This window comes from Phalacrocorax aristotelis, chromosome 2, assembly GCF_949628215.1.
Source record: "Phalacrocorax aristotelis chromosome 2, bGulAri2.1, whole genome shotgun sequence".
NCBI lineage: Eukaryota > Metazoa > Chordata > Aves > Suliformes > Phalacrocoracidae > Phalacrocorax > Phalacrocorax aristotelis.
In genome coordinates, this window is record NC_134277.1 from 94,891,875 (window position 1) to 94,904,563 (window position 12,689).

The 12,689-nt window shown below is 41.3% G+C and overlaps 1 protein-coding gene across 6 annotated transcripts in view; it reads left to right on the forward strand.

Moving 5' to 3' along the window:
- FHOD3 (formin homology 2 domain containing 3) overlaps positions 1–12,689 on the forward strand; it is a 407,821-nt gene that overhangs the window by 212,564 nt on the left and 182,568 nt on the right. The window lies entirely within an intron of this gene.

Below are 12,689 nucleotides of genomic sequence, written 5' to 3' on the forward strand. Positions count from 1 at the left end.
GCTAAGAGTTATGATTTGAGGTAATATTTCTGCTTTAATTTACCCCTTCCCCAAAAAAACAAAACCATGATTATAATCTAAAATTAAAGATAAGGTATATCCAAAACTTCAAGAATCTATACTTCATTCAATAATCTGGACAGAAAAACTGGGTTGCAGTAGAACCAGTTTTGGTTTTTTCTATCATGGGCCCATTGCACTTCTGATAAAGTGATGAAGTCCTGTTGGTCTCTACAGACATTGGAGCAAGCACAGAAGATGGTCTTGGATGGGGGATCCAACATACTCCGTACTCGTATGCTGTGTGTACAACATACAGCTATGCTGTACATAGCTGGCAACAACAACAAATGAAAAGGAATTGCTGTAAAAGCTACTGATTGTAAAGCAGAAAGTGATGTCGCTGTTGGAATTAGGAGACGCCGAGCTGTTTGACAGGGCGCTCGAAGATGCACAGGAGCCACCGGAGTTGGTCAGAATCGCTGAAGAATGCCCAGGCAGGGGGTCAGGTTTTCTAAAGCAGCAGTCAAATGGCTCAATTGCAGACATGGACCAAAGCCACCAACAGTTAGGCCTATTTATAAAGCCAGAGGCATCCAATCGCACCTGCACGCCAACTTTAGAACTAAGGGCTGTGCTGCATATTCTGGGAAAACAGATTAAATTCCTGAAAAGACTGAGTGCTGCATGGTAAAAGACCATCTGGTTACTGTCTGTCACCAGGACTCTGTGTGCCTGAAGATATCAAGGAGCTAGAGGAAGTCGAAGGTGAGGGTGAGGTTTTGCAAGCGGACAGTGGAAGCTGGTGCTGATAACCCTCTTGTTCTGAAAGCCAGACATGAAGTTATCAGTGAGCCAGTGGCATTTCTGCATCAAGCCAACTGCTACTAGGAATGCTTGGGGTTTATAAGCGTGCTGTCTGTAACAGGGGGATGATCCATTTCCAGGAATCATCTGGCTGTTTTTATCACAAAGACCCCACATTATTACAGGGACGTGAATGCTCCCAGTGCTCTTGAATTTTCCTCATTCACCTTCATAGATTATGTGGCTTTGGCCTTTTCCATTAAAGGTTAGGTATTACAACACGTTTAGCCTAGGGAAGTACATTCTTCTGCAGTAAACGTATGTGAAGCATTGCACCATCAGCAGTGTTTGTGTAAATGTCAAAAGACTAGAAATAAGGTCTGTGAGAGGCTATGTCTATCCTAAATAGAGGTATCTTGCTGGGTTGGTACTGCAGCGGTAAACCAGATGGTAGTAATGTAAGTGTAGTAGTGAAAATGGAGCTAATACTGCGTATCATGCATACCATTGTTATTCCTGTTTCAGTGTGAACTGCAGAACAGTTTCAAGTTTTCTAGCTTTAGAAAGGTAGCCCAGCCCCAAGTAAATAGGAACAGACGGCACACGATTAGGCTTATCTTTGCATTTCTTTCTTTTCCTGAAGCTAGGTATGTGTGAAAACTTCCCTGACTTCCTTTTAACTTTCAGTTTGCAGGTATCCATATGTGACTGTGAAGTTCTTGCACATACCTCTATGTATTCAAGTTGACTTCTTATGTGCAGTCCTTTTAAATTATGTAAACTCCTCAGTTCGTTTCAAAGTAGCTGTAGTAGGAGCCTGTGCTTTAAAGAGAAATCAAGTGCCTAAAGCTTGATTACTTAGGAGTCTTGCTTCCGAGAGGGACTTGCTGGCACAGTCTCCCTCTAAATTAGCTTCTTTGATCTTTCTGCTGAGTCCATCAGAAAGCATATCAGAGTTGGACACTTGTCCTGTGGGGGTTTGAACATTCATATCATTCATTTTATGCCGGACATCAGACTGTGCTCCCATGAAACCATACCACCAGATGGCAACTCCACCTGGAAGCTGTTATGCCCGTGTAGTATGGGGCAGCTCCACATGGAGATACAACCTAGGTTCCCCACCATCACCACCAAAAGAACCCAAAACAAAACCCACCAAACTAAACAAACCACAGCTGTGTTAGCAAATCAGTAGCGAAGTAGTGTACCTGTGCTAATAAGACCTGTTAATGAGCAGCACTGCGGTGCTTAGCTACGGCGTCACTGTGATGCAGCCATGCCATCTCCCTTGGTAAAATCAGCCACGCTGCCAGCTTTCCATCAGTGAGCTTTGTAGGTGCCAGTTGTTGTAGCTTGTATCAGATGTAACAGTCCCAGACAAATCAAACCTATACCTGATGGCTCAGTACCTCTTCCTGCTACATGTGTGCAGAAACCTCAAGATGTGCCTCTTTTTGTGTCTTGAAAAGCCACGGAATTAAAAAATACAAATGGATTTGGCCTCCCGGTTCATTAACTCTTTAGATTAGAAATAATGATATTACAATGCTTTTTATTGTACCAGAAAAGAGAGCACATTATACCATCTCCATGATTAGTAATATAAACACTAAACCTCCTTGGCTTGGTAGCTGAATCCTATTTCACTTCTGCAAATATCTCTTTAAGACTAAATGCATTTGTTTACTTGTACAAGGGTAGTGGGGAGAGCTTGACCTTGGAAGCCATGCAGTGTAAAAAGAGGGAAAACATCCTCTTTGCTTTCCTCTCTACGCTTTCAGCGTTTCCTTTCTTCATTTCTCATCTGCATATTTTAAAATGATATTTATTAGACTCGATCTGTGCATGCATTACACTGAGTTTCCTGCCAAACACGACCTTAAGTGTTCCCTTAGTTTGTGGAGGAAGCCCTGCCCTCTCCTTCCTCCCTCCTCCTCCCTGGATGTGATTCTGATCCGTGATCCATCTGGAAGCAGAGCCAGATGGTCCTAACGCACAGCATACAGTACAAGTCCTCCCAGTCTGGGATGGGAATTGGCACTGAAGCAAATTTGAGTTCAAAAGTTTAACCACCCTATAGTAATTTACACATCTACAAATAAACGGAGCTGTTCCTTGCTCTGTGCGTTATATGAAATAGCCTTTCATGTTGGGACTGCTTGTGAGGAGGATATAGGGTTCTCATGGTCTACATGGAATTCAGCAATAACACCACCATAAAATTATGGATTTCCCTTGTTGTTAAAGCTGACAGACGCTGGGAGGCTTTGGGTTGCTTTCTGTCTCCATGAAAATGAATCGTCAGGTTTTGTGTAATTTTTTTTATGCTTTGTGAAATTCCCATGAAATGTGACACCTCAGGCTATGCAGACCCCGTGTAAAATGAGGAACTGAACCATGAAAAATGCACATCCTTAACTACTAAGCAGAGAATAAGTACTTGGGAAGTAGTCCCAGGGGCCTTTAAAGCCATTGTGGATGTTACATGATTTAACTACTCAAACTTCATCGACGAGTCTTGAAAACAATGCACCGATTCCAACGGGTAGGAGCGTGTTACAGAGTATTTCTGCCTTTTTCTTGTAACCTTTTAGCCTGAAAGTATCCAAAATCTGATTCATTAGGGAAGGAGAAAATGTGCATAAAATAAAGACATTCATAAGCCGGCACAGACATGAATGCTCGCACTAAGTATGTGGCTGCTGGCGGTTTCACTATAAATGGCTTGTATTGAATATATGCACATAAAACACAGTAAAATACAGTGGGGAAATAGTGTTTGATTATTCCCATTTCAAGATTCAATACTTCCACAGCTATTTATGATGGCGATTGCTAGGCTGCCACACGGAGTGCTCTATCCTCACACAGAAGCAGGGAAAATTAAGGACTTTAAAGGAAGAGGTAGGGTCAAATGTGTAGGATAATTAGGAAGTGCTGACTGTTACTCCGTGAAGGTGATTACTGTGTGACATAAGGACGTGTCAAAAATTAGATTCCTCAAATGTCTTCAGAGTTCATTTCCATATCCAGATATGTTTGATTTATTCTAAGTTACATCTTAGCCCTGTCTATCTGGATTTTTTGCAAATGTGCATGTGTATGCAGTTCTGTCAGTCATGTTCTCCTAGGTGCGATCAGAAAATGGGAGCAGTGGACTGTAAACTCTTAAAATCCTTAGTTTCATTACCATGAGGCAACAAACTGCTTTAAGCCTCTGATTGCTACTGCATCAAACAACCACAGCTGATTCAGGAATCTAAAAGCTAAGCCATAGGACTTTCATGTGTTATCACAGTATTAATTATTAACCTATCATAAATGCTCTGTTCATGCATACATGCGTGAGAAAAACTGTACAGTATTGATAGGCTGATGACAGTGAGGGATAATCTTAGTGAGCATATGGGAATATTAATGTTTCTGTTTGCTCCTGTGGAGAGATTCTGCTTGTCTGTTGTTCTGCATAGCCCTGAGGAGCATGGAAGCAGTAGCACATGCCCTTTGGGAAGGCAGAAATAGCTAATAGCTGTGTGTTTACACAGGTTGAATGAGAAAAGGTGGAAATTCTTTTTGCTGCTTTGTAATGAAGTGTAAGGACCAGGTTACCATCTGTAAGTGCTACTTACTGCCCTCACTGCCTTCACTCACCCCCTCCGGCACCTCCCGTACACAGGACCAGAGCCACTGATGGTGGCACTGGCGTGAAGAGAGAAGGTGGACCGGTGTCCTCCCACTCCCCACGTGTACATGAAGGTTGTCAGTGGATGCACGGGCAGGGGCTGAGCAGACCCGGAGAGACAGCAATGCCAAGGTGCTGTGGAAAGGCAGGCAGGTTACTGTGTCTTCCCTATGGAAGCCAGAGGGAGAGAGTTGTGGTTTGGGGTCCCTGCATGCTAAACCAGAGGAAGCACAGGTTTATCTCATTCCTCTGAGTTTTACAAAAGTGGGGGCTGAAGACCACCTCAAACGATTATTTTGTTAGTCGTAACAGGATTTCTTTCCCACCATATTTTCAGGCAAGAAGGCATTTTTCTTGTTTTCAGTGTGTGAGGCTTTTCCAGTTTTTTTACATTTAAATTCCTAATGCTAAAGCCGGTGCTGTCAAGCCACTGTGCCCACCTCCTGCCCCCTAGCGATACAGGAGTGCTGGCTGCTAAAAATACAGTATCTTTCTAGTTTAGGATGGGGTCTTCAGTAATTTAGCACTTTGAAGTTTGTTCAGATATTTTAGTGAAGAGAGTTTACTGATGTAGGTACCATGCAATATAAGTAATTTTTTTGTTTGCCTCTTTTGATTTGTTGGCAGCAAGAAAACAAATATTCTTCCCTCTTCCAACCCTAAAAGTATACCCCACTCCCCCGCCCCCCCGCAGAGATTATGGAAGTGATTAAAGAAAAAACAGAAGAGGTATTGAGGGTGTACAGAAGCACGGAGGACCACGGGGCTGTGGATTTAAGCCCAGGGCTGTAACATTTCAGTCCCACACATCAGTGTTTCCAGAAAGCAGTAAGTTATAGGAGTGGGGCAATGTATTGATGCTGAACTTGCTCAGTAATCTAAAAATCTCTGGATGAAAGAGAATATAGAGAGGAGGAGCTTAAGGTTTGCACCTGAGTGGCCCTACATTGTATCAGGCCTGAAAAGACCCATTAAAGGAAGGAGAATGGTATGTGAGCTGCTAAGGGGGTCTCCATAAAGAAAGGTCTCCCTGCTGCCAGGAAGCCAAGGAGCATTAACATCCCACAGGGAAGATTACTGTTTAAGGGCAGATCCTAAGGGTTGCCTTTAATGAAACGCTGGGATGGACAGACTTTCTTTGGAGTTTACTGTTTTTTTCCTTCTGACATTTCTCAGTTCCCTGAAATGGAGAAACTTTAAAAATACTGCTGTTAGCTGGGAGGAGTGCAGTCAGATGGTTCTGCTGTTACAGTATATTGACTTTAATCACTGAAGTACTACTTAGCATTTAGTATATCTATAGTGTGTTTTAAATGAGTTTACTTAAATGCCAGGTGGGGTCTTAAAGACTTCTGCCAATACTGGGCACAGTATCCTGTTTCCTCCTACTTAACCTCCCTCCTACTATACGTTATCACCCGCCTAGGCAAGCATCTCAACTTCCTCCATCCTCTCCTGTCTCTGTGCCTGCTGCCCCCACGCCCTGACTTCCTAATTTTGTACTCCAAATCCCTGCTTCAAGAAGAGCTCTGTCATTTTTAATGTTATGCCCCAAACTGGCTTTGGGTACAGCAGGGTTGCACAGCACTTACTCCTGATGAGCTTTGTGTGTCTGGAGTTACAAGGGTCCCTTGCCTGCAGACTTTGACCCTGGGTGCCCTGAATCGTGGTAGCCTGCCCCTGCGTGCAGAGAGTGGTATCGGTGAGCAGACACTGTTTTCTCTCCTGGGTACTAGGGTGGGCCAACGTTTTGCTTTTCAAGCAGCAACTTTGAGACATGGTTTCCAACTTCTCAAAAGTCAATAGTCAGCCCTGATAAGCTTGCTTTTAGTATTTATGTTAATATCTATAATGGAAACATTTATTGTAGTATTTATTAACTATACATATTGGTTGCTAAGAATATTCTTTTATATTTGTTTTGATAAAGGTTTCTTATGTTTCTAAGATTATTACGAGCAAATGCATTAAGAATACTGTTAAGCTTGATTAAGAAGACACATCAAAATTAAGGAATACCGGTATGACCTTACTTTGCAGGCATGCGTGCCCTCTTTTTGTGGAAGCTGGTCCCGTCTTTGATCGCACAGTGGTATGCCTTTTTCCACAGCTGCTCTGCTTCAGTTAGTGAGCACCATCACACCTGTGCACTTAAGAAACACCTTTTAAATACCTTGTCTTATCATCAGTGTTTCCCAAGGCTTCAGGATTCATTTTGTGCTATGCAAACCCTGTTATGATATGTTTATTTTCCTCATGGATTTTTCTGTCATTTGTCATTAAATGTTATCCAAAAGCTGAAAGGGCAGCATTATCTTTGTGTTGCAGATAAGGAAATGAGGCACTTGAGAACAGACATATTCTGAATTCAGTAAGTTTAACTGCTGGTTTTGGGCTAGTCCTTGGGCTGGTTTTTCAGACTTGATATGGTACTTTCTGGTTTTGCCTCTTTAATCTTTACTCTTTACTTAGGGCTTCTTTTCCCATTTAGACTCTTTTCCAGCCTGTCCTAGCTTTCTTTCTCTGATCTCTCTATAAGTTTTCCCCTTCCCACATCAACTTCCTTTAATCTTCATCAGTTTATTGGATCATTTACATCATCAATCTGTTCATCAATATTCATCAAGTCATTTACGTTAATTTCTTCACCAGTTTAACCTGGCTTAAACATTGTTTCTTCCCATCACTTCTTCCTACCTCTGCACTGTCTTTCTTGGGTTCTGGCACCACAGCTGTGTTTGTGTGATGGTGTAATGGACTTGACAGGGGAATGTGTTAATCTGAAAAATGAGAATGAAGGAGTGGGTATTTTGGGTGGGGAGAAAAGGTGGATATTTTGCTGTTGTTCTGGATTTTTTTTTTTTTCAGTACTGTTGAATTACCCACTCCAGGTCTCTGTGGTGAGACACAAACCCCTGTGCCAGCTAAACCCTGCGTTTGGCCTGAGACAAATCAGGGAGAGCATTGCAGTACCACTACCCAGTATGTAATCACAGCTTCGGTCTCTTCTCTTGTCCATTTCTTTCCTCAACATTGTTTACATCAGCCCTAATCCCTATATTCTCTCCAGCCAAACAGTGTTTAGTCTTTCCCATTATTTCCCTCATTTATACCAGACACTTCATCTCTTTTCATAACTCTCAGATGCTCATCAGGCTTTCTGTCAGAGTTCCTCCCTTAACTCTTTCATTTCTTCGAACGTCTCTGGGTTTAGATTTTGTTTCCTTCAGGGTTCAGATCAGAATTCTCCTCCCCACCATCTTGAGTAACAAGATAGATCCTTCAAAACAAAACCAAAAATCCCTGACAAGCTGCCTGGTCTTACTGTGAGTGTCATGTCCTTCCTTGGTGGGCAGCAGCTGGGAGCAATATGGGGAACTTTTGAGCTCTAAGGATGGAGTATTCAGAGGTTTTAGCTGATTGCATATGCTCAGTAGATACTATTGTAAGTATCAAACAATAGTTATTTTGAAACCTTATAACTACATAAAGTTTACACACATTTTAATGTGGTCTGTATGAGCTTTTTCACTGACACAATATTATAATTTTCCTGAGTTTTCCAGACAGCTCAAAATCCAATAATATTCTAATTTCCAAAAATATTGTCAACAGCATTTCTAATTCCAGTGAGATGTTATCTTCCTCCTCCTGCCTTCCACAAACCCACCCTGAATATAATAAGTGATAGAAATTTTCCATGAAAAAAGAAAGCGTTGTGTTTCAAACACCACAGAGACAAGGTTTCAGTGCAAACTCAAAACTTGAGGAAATTATGGACGACTAAACCTAGGAGTGTATTTTCATGGAAACTATCAGGAAATTTTAGTAACATGCAACAATACCTGTCCCATATGTAATGAGCCTTCCATTCTAGTTTCATGAAGCTGATGGCTCACTTTAAATACTGACATTGCATAGGAAACCAGTCCTTTATTGGCTATAAGTATAAAATGACTTGTGTTGCTTTATTCTGGTCTTTAGCTGCAGTAGTATGAGTTGATGGAGGTGACTACTAAATCAGTTACACGCAGAGTGTAATTGTTTGGGTTTTACATCCAAAGAACTGACCTAAAAATCTTTTGACTTCAAAAATGAGTTCTAATGTTAAGTCTTGTGTAACAACGTCATCATGAATTAGCAGAGCAAGACCTGAGTGAGAAGTCAGTGTTTATCACAAATGTCTGTTGGAATCTTGCCTTTATATCAACCCTTTGGAGTATATAAGGACAGTTAAATATGTAGTAAGTACCATTTGAAATAATCCCTTTTGGCTGGATTATAGGCCAGGATTTGTCTCACCTAATCCCAGTTACCTTGTCTCAAGTACTTAGTTAGACTCCTTGAGCAAGAAAGAGCATAACATGCCTTTGTGGTTGAACTGGTTTTGCTCCCTAATTAGCTGTTTGCTTCATATCTGCTGTGATCTTTTATTTCTCTCCGTTTTCCATATGAGGTCATGAGTGTGTGTCTGCATTTACAGTTTTACATAGAAGGGAATTGAGTATTTGTTGTAATTTAGTTCATTTTAATCTGAACAAGCACCTCAAGAACAGTAGAGGGAACTTGGCAAAAACTGCTTCAGACCTGTGTGCTATCTCAGTTATGACAAGAAAGTCATTGGTGATAGAGGGTCTCAGTCTGAAGATTTGTGGTCATTTCCCTTAATTCAGTTTCTTGAATGAGTGGTTGGAAAACAGGAAAGCTAGTCTCTTTCTCTTTGAAGAGGTTGAATAAGCTGGTTTATAGTTAGTTTTATGAAAATTAAATGTCTTTTGGAGCCTTTCATTACATTTGGTGTTTGTATGGATGGGGATGAGATGAGGAAGAGGACAGAAAAGACCCTCTCAACCTGCTCCTGAACTCAAAAGTTGTAGAGGGTAAACATCTAGACTTCACATTTTCAGGCTTTGGGAATCCTGTTGATGTGACATGCTTATTGCTGTTGTTTATAACAAGCATCGACTATGCCTATCAACAGCCAAGGCAACATTATTCACTGAGGGTAATGGTTTCCTGAATCATCTAGTAAAAGAGCAAGACTTTCTCTCTCATTTTAGGGGCATCTCAGAAGGCTCGGATCCCGTATTTGGTGTCCAAAGTTATGTACTGTTAAATATACCTTTTCTCTGTAGGCAAGTATGAAAAGGAATACGTGAAAAATCTCAAGATTAGGAGCTAGGTTTGTAATGCTTTATAACCATAGGACATGTACTATACAAACAACAACCCCCGTGTAATACATACCTTTTAGCCATGCTGATTCTAAAAGAACAAGTTGGGAAGGACATTCGAACAACCTGTAAACTCAGAGAACTGGATCTTCTATGACTACCTAAATATAATCATCCTGGCATGCCAGGCTGGTCAGGTCAGGAGTGCCTCAGGGCTCAATTGGAAAAAGACTTATGTTCTATACTTGATTCCACTGGAACTGAATGACACCTGAGTGCCCTGCATTTTCAAAGCTTGGACTTAGTTGATTTCCGTGGCTAACATTCATGAATGACAGAATTGTCATTTCAAGGGGTTTTAGCCTCGTTGCCTCAGTTCACCGAAGACCCGAGTAGAAAGACTTGAGCTTTCCAAAATCAGGAAAGCAAGCCAGAATCCTGTTCACTAATCCATGCTAGCGAAGCCAGCTTTTGGCCAACGCAACTGTAGTGCACGTCCTTCCAAACCTGATGTAACAGCTGTGTGGCTGGATGTGCCACCTAGAGCCAAGCTCCAGTGCACTTGGCGGCCTGTGCCGGCCTGGGGTGGTCGGCCGAGTACCATGGACAGGGGCAGCTCAGCGGCAGTCTGTGGGAGGTGTGGAGCTCAACAGCGTTGCTGGAAAAGATCTTATAAGCCTGCACAGTTGGTGCCAAATCAGCACTTATTAATTGCATGTAAAATAGATGCTCTTTCTCATGGGAATTCCAGATTCAGTTCTCCTGTGTGATTGTATTTGGTCCAGAGCTATTTAGGGCCCTTAAAATGCTGTCTGATAGATAAAAGAAACTACAGCTGCCTGAAATTTTGAGAAAGTGCTGCAGGTGTTCACAGAGTCCTCTTTCAGAGCATTTCCCACTTTGTGCTGAGAAAACCCTTTCTAATGCCTTTTTGTGTTGAATGAATTTCAACAAGTCATGGCTGGCCCGTACTCTTTACATTATATTATATTTCATGTGAACACAATGATGCTGTGATCTTAAGCAGTCTTGTCCTCAAGCAGTTTTAGAATTTCACGTGAGCTAAATTGTAGCTGGAGAATTGATGTGCTGCTTCCGGATACGTATCCAAATATATTGCTTCGTTACAACCAGAGTATTCAGACTATTGTTTGGCTGCAGTTACCCATAGATGGCTGCTGTTAGAAGCATGCCCTTGCACAGGTTGTGACAAAAAAATACGTTAGGGTTTTGGGTTTTGTTTTACTTGGGTTTTTTCCCCCCATCCTAAAATATTTCATTAATGGCAGTTGTCATCATCTGCTTGTTTCAGACAAGACCAGGTACAAAGGAAAAAAAAGAAGGTGATATATTTGGCTCAGTGTTAACTTGAGAGACTGAAGCTGCTTCTTCCTGTTATACTATAAGGATACTGAAATGTACAGTGCTACCCCACCCATGCTGAAGATACCTGTAGAAGAACTAACTGTTACTCTCAAGAATCTGTAATTTCTTCGTATGTGATCAGTGTGAATACGTCAACATGTGTTCTGTCCTTGATTTATGGGTTCTTCCCCCACCCCCACCCCCAGCACTTGTAATTGACAGAGAATCAGAGAAGTGTTACGGCTGCTCTGCCCTCTGTGCATGGCGTAGTGAAGAGCCATGCGCCAAGTCATAGCGATCCATCCCTGAGCACAGCTTCAGGAATGGAATCAGTGCACGGGCTCTGGCAGGGAGCCTGAAAATGTTATTCCTCCCCAAGCCTATGAAGGAGCATGACAATGATGATGTTGGTCTTTGAATTAAACATATGTATGAATTAGGGTGAAAGTAAGCTCCTGGGTAACTTATTTATAGCTAGGTTGCTGGTTTTTCGTTCACTCCCATGACATGTTATTTTGCATTTACTGGAATAATTCAATTTACAGTTTGAATTCTATAAATTAATTTTAACTTTCTTATCCATATGTCAGTGCATTGCCCAGATATTCAGGAATACATTGATTCAGCATGTGTTCTCAGCAGCGTTTTTTGCCTGCAAAACTGAGGGAGAGCGTGGTGATCATCAATGCTCTGAAGCTGTGAGACAAGCTTAAATAACATTGAGTTATTAGAAAGAAAACATACTGGATTCTTTGTATTTGCAGACTGATTTCTGCACATAAGAGGTGTAATATTTTTAAGTTTAACTCTGCAGTCAAAAGACCAAGAAGCTTGGTGGAAACTTGGCTTTGAAATCACTTCAGACCAGAGGCTGTAGTTAAAACACAAACAGATTGCTGTGGGATTACAGAAACTGCTCCTTATCAGGTGATGGTGTTAGAAATACTGTTCCTTCTGAATGCAGACGTCCTCTGGAACAGCTTCTGCTGCTGCATGCAGGCACAATGTGTGTGCATCATGACACAGTGGGTACAGTTCTGTCCATGTTGTAAATCGGGGTGGTTCTTGCCAGCAAGAATTTGCGAAGTTTTATTTCAAACTAGGTTAAGACCTGATGGACTTGATTGCGCTTTTGTTTATCCTACTGACATGAATAGGTGTTAATTCTTGACGTGTGTGAAACACACAAATAGGGTCCAGAACTCTTAAATAATAATAAAAAAATAGGAGTCTTTTTCATAGTTATTTGTCCATCGTGTTGTAATGTTCTAGCAAACAAAACCGCACTTATCCTGAAAATTATGTTAATATTGAAAAAATAAGCTTTGTTTTTCCTACAATACCAAAAGATCTATCTTGGTTGTGTTAACGTTTACTGGCCATTTTTCATTTCAAAGGCACCATGATCATTCCCTTGAAACACAAGAACTTTTTTTATGAAAATGAAATATATGGAAAAGTTCATTAAAAATAATCAGGGTAGTGCAACACTACTTTAGCTGAAGCTCTCATTTTTCAGTAATGTCCTTTTGTGCTTATTCATAAGTTTTAAAAAGTCTTAAGATTAAAACATCCTAATCACTGCGTTATCTTGTGAGAACCACAAACACATTACTGTACATCATGAAATGCCAGTAGATGTCTTACTATATACTTCC